The following is a 12829-nucleotide window of genomic DNA, read 5'->3' on the forward strand; positions in this document are numbered from 1 at the left end:
TTTATTCCTGATTTTATAATGAATTCAGTCTACAAGTTTTAGTATTTAAGACAAGGAATGCTGCATTGTCAAACAGATTGAAGGGTTACGTTGTCATTAAACTATTAGATATATTTTAACATTTTATTATAGGAAAATAAGTTCTTTTATTTTTGAAGAAGCAATCGAGGAAAAAAAGCTTTTACTAAAGAAAAAAACTGCAAGAAGTGTCTTTTTTTAATTTTTTTTTTTTTTTAAATTAAGTTTTATTTGAGTCCGGCGCCCTAAGCAGCCGCTTACTAGGCCTATACCTTACAGGGCTATATACCTTACCTCGGATCGGCCCTCTGATTTTATCTGTTACTTACATGTTTAAACTTTCGAATTTTCGTAATTGACTATGAAAATACAAATTTTGGTCATGCAGACGAATATGTATTAATATTAACTGGATCTAGTTTCATCCTTTTGTATCCATTAAGGATTGTACAAATTGTAACTAATAAAATATAATCAATAATCTTGTATTAGGGATTTTAATTATAATTAATTATACATAATTGTAATTAACGGTTACAGTTTTTATCGAGGTCAAAAAATCATAGTAAATTATTTCAGTTGCTAAATTTTTGGAAATGCTTTCTTCTGAGTGATTCAAATACAGTATGCAGATTTCATACAGATAATAAATAGATAATAAATACAGATAATAAATACATCGCATTTTTTTCATTGCATGTAGGGAAAAGTCTCAAAAAACGTCAAGTCAAAATAAAAAAAAGCATTTTTATATTAATATTAAAATTTTAAAGTTTTTCCTGTTTCACATGATGTTAAGTTTTAATTTTTGAATACAATATCAGAAAAATATCGAAGCTAAACTTTTACCGCTCTATTTATTTATTTGAATGCAACATTACTGATGCTTGTTTTATTGTAAAAAAAATTAGTTCAAGAAGACTGACTTTATTCAATGACTAGAAAATTAGAAAATTCTATTGTTATAGTTCTTCCTTTTTCTTTTTTTTCTTTCAAAAATGACTTTCGTTTCAAAACTAGATAAGCGACAATATGTCCTGAATGAGAAATTACTGCTGCGAAGTTTGAGATTTTCCAGGAATGATAACTTTAAGATGGTTTAGGTTAGATAAGAATTTTGAGAAGTGGTTGTCTCACAATATAACTACACAGAAACTAAAACAAGAGTAATATTATTAAAACAGCTGATAACATAAATAAACTAAAGGAAAAATCAGCATATTTGACTAAGGTTGATAAGTTAAGAGAATAAATATAATGACACTTGGAAATACAGTTTTATTTTTCAAAAGATGATTTTGAATTGATGTTAGTTAAAATGTTAGTTATATAAGCATCTGTCTTTAAATTACCTCGTAATATTTTTAATTAATTTAAAATGTCATGAAACTGATTTCTTTTCACTGAACTGAATTTAAAGTATAATTTATTAATTTAAAAGGTTATGAATTAATTAGTAAATAATTAAGAAAAATAAAATACTTTTTTTATGGAATATGATTAATTAACTTTATTCTTTATGATTGTTTAGCTTATATTATTATTATTAATTATTATTATCTTTATTCTTTATGATTGTTTAGCTTTAACTATTATGAAATTCATTTAATTTACTACTGAAAATTGGTTTTAAAATTAATTTTTAACGTTTATATTTAGTCGAATAATACGCTGATTTTAGGGTGTAAATTCTTAAGTTATAAATATAACAATGATGTAGAACAAATCCATGCCACAGGGACAATCAGAAATTACAATTTTACACAGGTTTTTTTACTGAATATGAATAAAATTATTTATGTATTCACAATTCGCTTTAAGATATTTCAGGCATGCATGCATATTTGCAACATATTTTTTGGCGAATTTATTAATTAATTTTACGCGTCACGTATGAAACAAAACCTTTAATTGCTTTAAATCTTATTCAGGAAGAAATGATCATACTTTACTCTGCAGCCACAGAAATATCAAAAACTTTTTTATTTAGAATGGCGAAAGCCTGTTTAACATTTTAAATAATGTGTGAGATTTCTTTTTCTGTTGAAGATGATCTATAAAATGATTTTTAAACATAAGATTTTGGATCTCAATACAAACATGCTAACGTGAAAAATTTAGCAAAATCTTCTTCTAAAGTTTAATGATTTTTTAATATACTTCTAGTTAAAAAAATTTTACTAAATTTTAAAATACCGCTCTTCGATATCCATATATTTCATGCAATACTGGAAAGAAAATTTTTTCAAATTTACCTTATAATAGTTCAGTGACAAAAGAAAAGTGTATCTCGAGTTTACAAAAGTTTAACTTTACGAAGAACTTTAAGAAACTTTACGAAGCAGAATAGGAGCTGCAAGCAACTAAAAGTTTGTGAAAATCATTTAACTGCAAAATTTCAGAAACAATTTATTTTAGATAATAGCTAATAAAAGATATGGAATTCTTGGGCTGTTTCAAACTACAAAGGAAAATTCCTGCATTTAAAAATTTTACCAAGTGCGTAAAGAAATTAACTTGTACTATAGAAAAATACGGCCATTGATATTATTTCAATTGAATTCAAAGTAAATAAATCTTTACATTTTCCGTTAAGTTGAACGGAGAAAAATATTCTGGTAAAATTAACATACTGCATGTTAATGACATTTCCTGCACAAAAAAAAAAAAAATCATATTTTTAGCAATAAAAAACCAAAGTAAACGGTATTTAAACCTAGCATTTAGTACTGTTTCCGTTTGTGATGTATCAGTGTACTAGAAAACTTTGTTTTAAAAATGATAGTTCTTATTACCACACCTTTAGAAAAAATTCGAAACTGAAAAGTAAATTTAACAGATTAAATAGTTTTTATGGCATGTCTAAGGTCATGATAAAACTACTAAATTTTATCACATTTAGCGAATTTTATCACATATTATAAAACTTTATTATATTTTTAATTTTAACAAACTGATTACTAAAGCGCTTCGTTTAAAATTAACTAGATTTTATGTGCTTCTCACTGCTGAGTCAGAAGCATGATAAATTTTACCATAATCTGGTAGTTTTGACCTGACTTTTTTCTGAGTGTGACTTCCTCTTAACACTTTTTTGAGCTAATATCTGTATACTAAAAAAAAAAAAAAAAAAAAAAAAAAAAAAAANTAAAGGAAGACTTTGTCTCAAAAAAAAAAAAAAAAAAAAAAGAATGCAGTTGTCATCGCATTCGGAAATGAAAATGTCACTGATACGAACATTAGTTCTTGAATAATTATATGTCAAATTCGATTTTTTTCCCGTCGAATAATTCAATTTAGCAAGGTAATTATAATTTTAAAAAAAAAATTTTTTTTTTTTGCAGTTAACCTATATATTCAAAAATTTTTAATTCTTCTCACTTAGTTTAAATTTTAAACTAGGGTTTGGAATAATTAAATATTTTAAATTACCATTTTTTTTTAGATTTTTCGATGCAAAGTAAAAACTAAAAGCAGAAAATTAAAAATTTTCGAGCGATAGTGAGCCGGGGGCTGAGCCCCATTGTGTAGTTAAAAGATTCTTTATTTCTATAAAAATCAGTTTACGTTTCAGTCAGTCGGAAATTTTACCTTTTTTTGTTTTTCTTTGTTCTGTTTTACTTTATGCACAGTTTTGCTGAAAACGAAGTGCAGAGTAATGTGTTATCCTGTTAATTGATTTTGTCATCTGATATTATAAATGTCTTCTGATGTTATAAGGTTACATCAATTAAGAGTTATTCGTAATTATAACTAATTTGTTAAATGTATACTGTACTAGGGCACAAAACGAACTTTGAAGGATGTTTGTTTCTTTTGAAAATTTCTGGGAACTTCTATCTTAGAGAATTTTGATTAATAATGCAAGAGGTGTGGGACTAAATTTAATTAGATACAGACATATAATTCGTCCGTTGAACGAATTCAGAGTTTGGATATTCTACTGTAGTTTAGTGTTTTTGTATCTCTTTCTGTTTGATTGAAAAATAGGTTTTTGATCAAGATTTTAATGCTGTTTTATTTTTTAGAAGATTTTAATTAAAATAAGAATTTTCATTCTTTTAGAAGATTTTAATTAAAATAAGAATTTTCATTATCAGAAGTTTTTTCTTTTCTTTTCGAAATTTAAAATGCTTAAGATGTGCACTGAAATAAGTAAACATTAAATTTGATATCTAATTTCCGCTTTGTTATAATTCTGCTCTCGCAATTCGTAAGCTATTTTAATACAGAATAAAATAAGTTGCAATTATAACACATTATATATTTATAGTTTACTTTATATTTTAGTTATACTTATTAACAGAAGAAGTTTTAGCCGTGCTTCCGATTCCAGCTCTGAATTATTGAACAAACTTAACTGAAATAATACGTTTCGTGGATTCTAATTTTTGAATATTAAATTTAATGATTTTTAGTTAAAATACAAGTTTTAAAAATAATGAATGAAAAATTATTGTTATAGTTAAAGACTTTAAAATTTTGTATGCGTTTAAAGAGACTAATAGTAAATTAAAATAAATAATATAATTTTGCTCTCGCAATTTGTAATCTATTTTAATACGGAATTAAATAAGTTGTAATTATAACATATTATAATATTTATAGTTTACTTTATATTTTAGTTATACTTTAACATTAACAGAAGAAGTTTTAGCCTAAAAACATTCAGAGTCTCCGATTCCAGCTCTGAATTATTGAACAAACTTAATTGAAATAATACGTTTCGTGGATTCTAATTTTTGAATATTAAATTTAATGATTTTTAGTTAAAATGTAAGTTTTAAAAATAATGAATGAAAAATTATTGTTATAGTTAAGGACTTTAAAATTTTGTATGCGTTTAAAGAGACTAATAATAAATTAATATATACCTAATCAGAATTGCGATTAAAATTTAAGTTTTTTTCTTTTTCAAATTTATAACATATGTTATTCTAAGATCATGAGAGAGAGAAAGAGGGAGTGAGGAAAAAAAACATTTAAAATTCCTATCACGTCTGAATAAAAAAACGATGAGAGATAAAATCACTTCATTTACGTTACGATTTATCCTTGGCAGTGACTGCTAATAACCTCATGAACTTATATGAGGTTATTGTCAATGATGAAATACTTACGGGTGTTTTTGTTAATTGTGTTTAAATAATCGCAACTAACAAACGAATTTAACGAAGTAGAAATAGTTTCAAAAATAAATATACGTAAGAGAAATAACACTGTAAAATGTAAAAAAACATATATATCATTATTATTTTAATTTTTACAAAAGACTATAATGTCAAATGTAGCAGATGTAACGGCAAAACTATATATTGCATTTGATCCAATATTCATCAATGTTTATCATATGTTCATCAATGATAGCTTTAAAATATCTTTCTCAAAATATAAGAAAGTTTCTTTGAAAATACCCTCTGCAGAGGATCAAAATTGCGATGGCATGTCTTCGGATCATCCTCACGTAGGTTTCCCAAACCATCACCAATAGACCATTGTGCAGCTCCAGTGCGACGTAAATAAAACACCTACCTTAAAATTTAAGTTTAAACCAAGATAAAAATAAGATAGATATAGCACTTTTTGTATTAAAGCCCAAATGAGTGGGATAAGTTATTGCAATAATTTATTAATAATTACTCCCTGAAGGTAAACTTAACCTTATACGTGTTTCATGAATTTTCTGAGTTGGGCTTAAAATTTCAAAAATACGTAAATGAGTATCATTGTCTTGATTCCAACATGCAAACATCGATGATGATAAAAATTAAAACAATAATCAAATATGGACATAAGAAAATGAAAGTACAAGAATTAATGTCAATATGAATTCACACTGATATTTATTTGTGTGCATAAAACTTAAAAAATTAATAATACAAAATCTAAGTTATAAAATTAATATTATCAATGAAATAAAATTATTCATTCTTATTCTTTCTACCCTGTTTATATTAACATGAAATTCATCTGCACATTTTTGTGGTTTATATATTTGAAACAAAAAATAGTGAATTACTTTATAATAGAAATAGATTTCATATAAAACTTAATCTGTAGTTACACAACTTATGAATTTAATCTAATAAATAAAGTATAATTTGCTGTTATAAAATTGTATTGAAAAACTAAATAAATATTATAAAATTATTATTCTCACTTAAAAATTTTGTTTAAAGAAAAATTTCAAAATTTTGAAAAAACTACTTCCTTATCATATCATTTCATTCAAATTACATTTAATTAAATATCTATAGATATTTTTTAATCAGATTTTTTTCAAAGATAATTCTTTAAATTATTAGTAATTGTTTGCAAAAAATATTGTAATGATAATAAAAAAAATAATTAAAAATGCTATAAAAAGTAAAATAAACTAAATGTAATACATGAAATAAATTAAAAAATATAGTAATTATACTTTTAGATGGAATCTCTAAAAAAAGTAATACGATAACTCCTAATATAGTTATTAAGAATAATAAATAAAAATATTAATAGGTAATAATTGAGAAAATACCGATATTCTATATTGCGAGATGGGATCTATGATATAACTCTTACTATAATTTCTAATAGAATTAGTAAGAATTAAAAGTTAATAATTGAGAAAATACTGAAACTCTATAGTGTGAAAAGGAATCTCAAATATAACTATTATTAAGAATAAAAAGCTAATAATTGAGAAAATACTGAACTCTATAGTGTGAAAAGGAATCTCAAATATATAATTTATTATATTACTTCAGCTTTTAATACAACTATTGCAAGTTATAACAAGAGTTTTTTAACAGTATAGTTTTAAATAGTAACAGGGAATAAGTAAGAACTTAATTCTAAGCATTAAATGAATAATCAATGTTTTGAGGAAAAAGTAGAATCCCATTTTTAAACAGTGGAAAAATTAGCAAAAATCATATTTTGCTTTTACAAATACATGTCGGATAAATGCGGATAAATTAAAAACAAATTTACAGTTTCTGGAAAAAGGGTTCTAATTTTGAAAATCTTAAAAAATAATTTTGTTTCTTAGGCCCGGTATTAGAAATACAGAAGATTAAAAAAATTAACCTGCCTTTCATTCTTGATTATGGCATTCGACAAAAATTTTTGAATATTGCAAAGTTCCAAAATATTTTAAAGACACAGAAAATTTTTTGAAGAAATTATGGGTATTAAAATTTTGCATTTTACAATAAGTTACTTTTTAGAAAAGAAATAATACAGTTTGACAACTATGTATTGGAAGATGCTTTATATTTATATTATATTTTTAAACTGAGGAAAAATTACCTATTAAATAAAAAAAGAACTATATTCATTGAGAGAAAGAACATTTTTTGTCACGTTATGTATTTTTATTAAACTAAATTGCATAAATTTTTCCTTTTAAATTTACATATAGTTAAGTGCAAATTTAGACCTCTTAAAAATAAATGTATTTCTTTGTGAAAAAATCATGAGATTATTTTGGATAAGCGAGTTTTATAATAATGTTAATTAATTTATGCTTAATATAAATCTTTAATATCATTTTGTGCACCCGAGATATAGCGTAATGCGCAAAAATTGAAATGAACATTAAGGAATCCAAACTTATGAATGCTCACCTAACTAAACTATTAGGACTATATATTTCAGATTGCGACAACTCCCACCTCCTACAAATTTTGATGGTCAAAAATCCAAATCTGTCTGGAAAATGTATGTTTATACAGAGAAGTACATTTTTGTTCCTGATTTCGCAACGTAATGCACTAATTAATTTAACAAGTTTCAGTTCACCGTTTTAAACTATCAAGCTTGGTTCTTAGTTCATGACAACCCGATCATTAGAATAAGTTATTCAGGAATACACATTTCTATTTCTAAATTTTTATTTTTATTTATTATTATTTTTTTGCGAAATTTCGGAAGCTAGTGTAGCTAAAATAAATAAATAAATATATAAATAAATGTCTGCATCGTTTGAAAAAATGTAATTTAAAAACAAATAAACATTTATTAAAAAATGTTTCATTGAATGTTTTTGTATTATTATATAAATAAACGCAATAAACGCATTCATATAAATCAAATAAAGAAAATTAACTATCTCTCTTAAAAGCCTGTAAGGTTGATAGCCAATTCCAATATATTTAGATAATATATATACATATGTATACATATTTATAAATAAATCTACTTACCGCATGAGCATCAAGAACTATACCATCTGCTTTACTTAGTACATATTCTACTTAAGGAGAAATTTTTTAAATCTTCAAAAGTAAAACAAATGACAAGGGACTGTCTTAAACCACAAGGGAAGGAAAAAAAAATTATGCCGAATGACATCATAAAACCAGGAAAGGGTTCATAATTGCCCTTTTCCATTGTTACGATTGCACTCATTTTAGGCTTTGTTCTTTCTGATTTCTTGACTTTTAACTTATTCTGGTTATGTAGTTTTCCTCCTCCTCGCAATTGTTTCAGTATGAAGACATTGCCCAATAACCACGTGGTTAGTAAAATGTCATCACATATTGCATAGAAAACTGAGAAAAAACTTGTTTTGATTCATATGAGGTTTGGGTGCTATAGCAAGGATAAGACAGGCAATCTTTACACATTGATGAACTTGCACTGGTTATATCATTCAGGGAGATAAAAGTTCACAATGGAAACTGAATTTTCGACTAGGATCTCACTATTGTTTGAAAATACATGCGCGCAAGGAATGCAATTAGATAGCATCGCTAAGGAAATATAGACTATAATGATGATCTTCAAATCCAAGAATAGATGAAACAAAATAGTAGCAGCCTATTTTAAACTATTCCATTGTTCACTCAAGGCCTTCTTGAAAATCGTTATGAATCTTAAGCAAGAAAAATGGGCTTTTACTAAAGAGTTTTAATTTAATGTTCTGATATACCAGGAAGCAGTGTAGAATTATCACTCATCCATGCATTAAATCGTATTATTGATTTTTTTTGCAGAAGTTCCGAATAAAAAACAATCATCTTTATTGTTCATTTTGTAGACAACAGAACTTAATTAAAAAACATTTTTTTTACATATATTTGGTACTTACTGACTAACTATGTGCAGTCAAGTTGAAATTTTTAATCTTAGGAATACAGAGGCAAAAATAATACTTATTAAGCACCTTTTGTGTAATTCTTATGTATTTTTTTTAAATGTATAATTGTAATGCGTTCGCTGTCGATCTTGTGACAGTCCCATGAGTAGCGTTGAGGGCCGTGCTAACTCAGTCGAGGAGCATTAGACTTCGATCTGGAGGGGACCGGGGTTCGATATTCAAAGCCGCTAAGAACCACCTATATACGTGTTCGTAAAATCTGTGGATTCGAAAGTCCTGTGCTGGCCGCTGAGCAGTACCATAGGTACAAGTATCTGGAGAAAATTTTCCTCCCCATCAGATCTATGTTTAAATTGTGGAATTGGCCTCACGAATGAGTGGTGCTGCTAAGGATCCAGGGAGTTCCGAACTAAGTCGCACGTTCATCCTAGCGGTACTCTCTTATCAAAGGAAAGGTGTTCCTCACTATCTTTATTCGCAAATCCAACGGCTGGCGAGCTTGGTTTATACAAGTGTCATTAAAAACAACAACAGAGTAGCATAGAGTTAGTGTGAGATTGGCAGTAAACTTGTCCGTTTATTGTACTTTAAATAGCAAACGTGAAATTACAGTTTTAATAGTAATGCATGTTAAATAATGCGTGTTTGAGTTCAAATGACGTATATGCATTAAGGTTCTATCCTTAATGCGATAAGTAGCAGAAGTAATTTTAATATTCTTCACATGTAAAGTGTATTTCATGAAATAAGCTTGACGACTAATAGGTCATTACAATTAATAAATTATAAAATAATTTGACTTTTTAATGAAAAGAAATAAATTAAACAGGCATTGCTTTTTTCTACAAACATTAGAATTTCTTGTTTTAAAACATTTTAATTGAAATAAAATATTTTATTTTTAAAAACATTCAAACCGCAACTATCAATTATTCATTTAAAAAAAATCACATTTTGTCAATATACATCACCATTCTAAAAATTACAACGATCTACCAGTTAACGCAGAAAGCCGCTGTATTTTTGCATTGCTAAAGCTCTGCATCAGACATGTTTTTAACAATCATTATTAAAACTTTCAGAAATGAGGCGTTATGTAATACTTGTAATAGCTAATAAACGTGAAAAAAATAATGTATAAAGGAAATATTATTTTTTTCATCATTTTTATTCATCATTTTTTTAATGTTTTTTTATTTATTATAAAATCTGAAACAACTTATTTTAATCAAAATATAATAGTTTAAATCTACTTGGTCTATAAATTAAAATACTTTAAATGATATATTTAATGGCCTTTTACATTGTTTAATAATTTTATTTTATATATCACTAATTTTCGAGCTATTTCAAAAATACTTAATAACGTTATTAGTATTTAAGTACTCGCCGAGTTATATGAAAAAAATCTTAATAATAAGAGAAAATTCGATTAATTAAGTAATATATAAACTTATTTGCATTGTTATAGTTATAGTAAAGTAATAGTATATGCTTAAGCTTAACTTAAAGATTGATGAACTACTATAAAATTTAGTAGTAGAAATGGCATAATTCAAAAACTTTTACTTACTTATAACTCTACAAGCCTTACTTATGTGTTAGAATTCAGGTAATATTTAATTAGCTAAACGAAACACTTTCTCTCGTCTGGAAAAAATAAACTTGTTCTACCTATCATTAACTTTCGCTGCACGCTGCTTTTGAAATATTATAGCCTATTACAAGTAAACAAGTCAAGGAAATCTTCTCTTTCTCAGCAATATACCAAATTCCAATATCTTGGAGTTTATTTGTCTAAATTAGTTTGCACACATTATAATTAGTACACACGGAAATAGCATCCAGGTTAATTTTAATTGCATATTATTCATTTTGTAATATTTATTATGTTAATGATATTACACCCTTAAGCCGGCTTTGGTTTGTACTATTGACACACAACAGAAACAAATTTCTTAAAAACTGCTAGAAGTTCAATTAATTTAAGCTCTTACCTGTTAAATGTTGTAGGTTTCAGTATCAGAAAAAATATATATATAAATTTTTATATTCTGTTTTCACTTTACATGGAATGAGCCGTCATTTAAATATGTTGAAGAATAATTTAATTATACCTACATAGAGCTTACTATACCATGTTCAAAAATCTAGAATTATGATTGCTTTAAAATGTAAATAACTAAGTAATTAATAACTAAGTAACATTAACTCATCCACTAAACATTCTCATTTTCATTACTCTTTTTCATTCACAATTTGTCCTAATTAAAATTTCACTTACCTAACTAATGTCATTAATTTTATATATTACTTGATATAATTAAAGGAGCAACTTTATGACTACTGAAAGCTGAGAGTTAACCATCAAAACAAATTTTGTCACGAAAAATTTTCAGTTTTATAAAGTTGAAATTTTTTTCTCAAGTTATTCCAACCACTGAATATTTTCTTTACTTATCGGAGAAAAAACAATATAATTATAATTGAGTTTTAATTATTATTCTTTGAAATTAAGAGAGAAACCGTCATTACCGGAAGACACGGCAAAAAATGAAACTACAAACCGCGTGATTTAGCATCTAAATTACTTTCTAATGACTTGATATTCGATTAACAAAAACAAAATAACTTTTTCTACCGGGAAGGTCACCTACCTCTGATTTGATTCGTCATATTAAACTTATATGATAGTCCGTTAGCAGTTAAAAATGTTTTAAAGACTATGTTCCAATTAACTATATAAAAATTCATTTTTTATTTTTTACTTTTTTTTACGGATCAGTAATGTTTTATATATATAAATCTTCAAAAGTAAANTTTTTGAATTATAAATATATATATATATATATATATATATAAATTTTTACTATATTAGCGTTTCAAATGTTGAAAGTCTAAAACATTATTCGTGTTCTTGTTTCAATCACTTTTTTACAAGACTGTCAGATTTCTAAGCTGTGTAAATTTAAATTGTTTCCATTTTTTTAAAAAAAGTCTACATTTTTCAGCTATGCTGAAAAAAACATACAATTCACAAACATTTTTTTATCACATTTATTTAAATTTTTGACCAGTTCTACTTAGATCAAGTGTTAATTTTTTTTACCCATAAAAGCTTTTATTTATTTATTTTAAAACTTCAAGCATTTTTCTTAAAAACATTGCCCTGGTGCCTTCTTCTTAACTTTCAAATTAATTCACAATTGTAAATGAATAATAATCCTATTTTTGTTTAAAAAAAATTATGATGTAATTTTCCTAATAAAATCTCTCCGAAAATGCCCATTTCTGATTCCAATCGTACGCGTGGCCCTGAAAACTAATGAGAAATCGACAAAAATGATAAATATCTTATAAATGAAATCAAAATGACATCTAACAACAACTATTTTTTGTAATGCCAAGTAATGTCATGCTTTTCTTATTTTATTAAAAATTTATATGCCATTTTTTAAAAATTAATTTAAAATTCAATTTTTAATAAAAAAAATTACTGTATCATTTTTGTAATATGTGTTAAGACCTTTTTTTTAAAAAAAAAGACTGCAAAAAGAAAACTGACAAGAAGGGAATAAGGACTTACCTTCAACCTTCTCCCAATTTTAGTAAATGTTAAAGTTTCTAGTGTAATCTCAAGCTAAGAGAAAGACAATAACATTGCAAAAAGCAAACTCCTGAAGGAAGTAATTCTAACACGCAATGAAGTAAACCACCCTCCCAATT

At 25.7% G+C, this 12829-nt stretch overlaps 1 protein-coding gene across 4 annotated transcripts in view; it reads right to left on the bottom strand.

The window, feature by feature from the left end:
* Nucleotides 1-12829, bottom strand: part of LOC107456647 (fatty acyl-CoA reductase 1) — a 34129-nt gene extending 21300 nt beyond the window's left edge. Inside the window, exon 1 of one of the 4 annotated variants that reach the window (XM_016074558.3) lies at nt 12690-12829. The gene's annotated coding sequence lies outside the window, so the exon portion shown is untranslated. Of the gene's footprint in view, nt 1-8207; nt 8337-10676; nt 10833-11387; nt 11588-12689 lie in introns of those variants that run through there. The other 3 variants (XM_016074560.4, XM_016074561.3, XM_016074559.3) reach the window with 3 other exon arrangements.

This window comes from Parasteatoda tepidariorum, chromosome X1, assembly GCF_043381705.1.
Source record: "Parasteatoda tepidariorum isolate YZ-2023 chromosome X1, CAS_Ptep_4.0, whole genome shotgun sequence".
In the NCBI taxonomy this organism is placed as follows: Eukaryota; Metazoa; Arthropoda; class Arachnida; order Araneae; family Theridiidae; genus Parasteatoda; species Parasteatoda tepidariorum.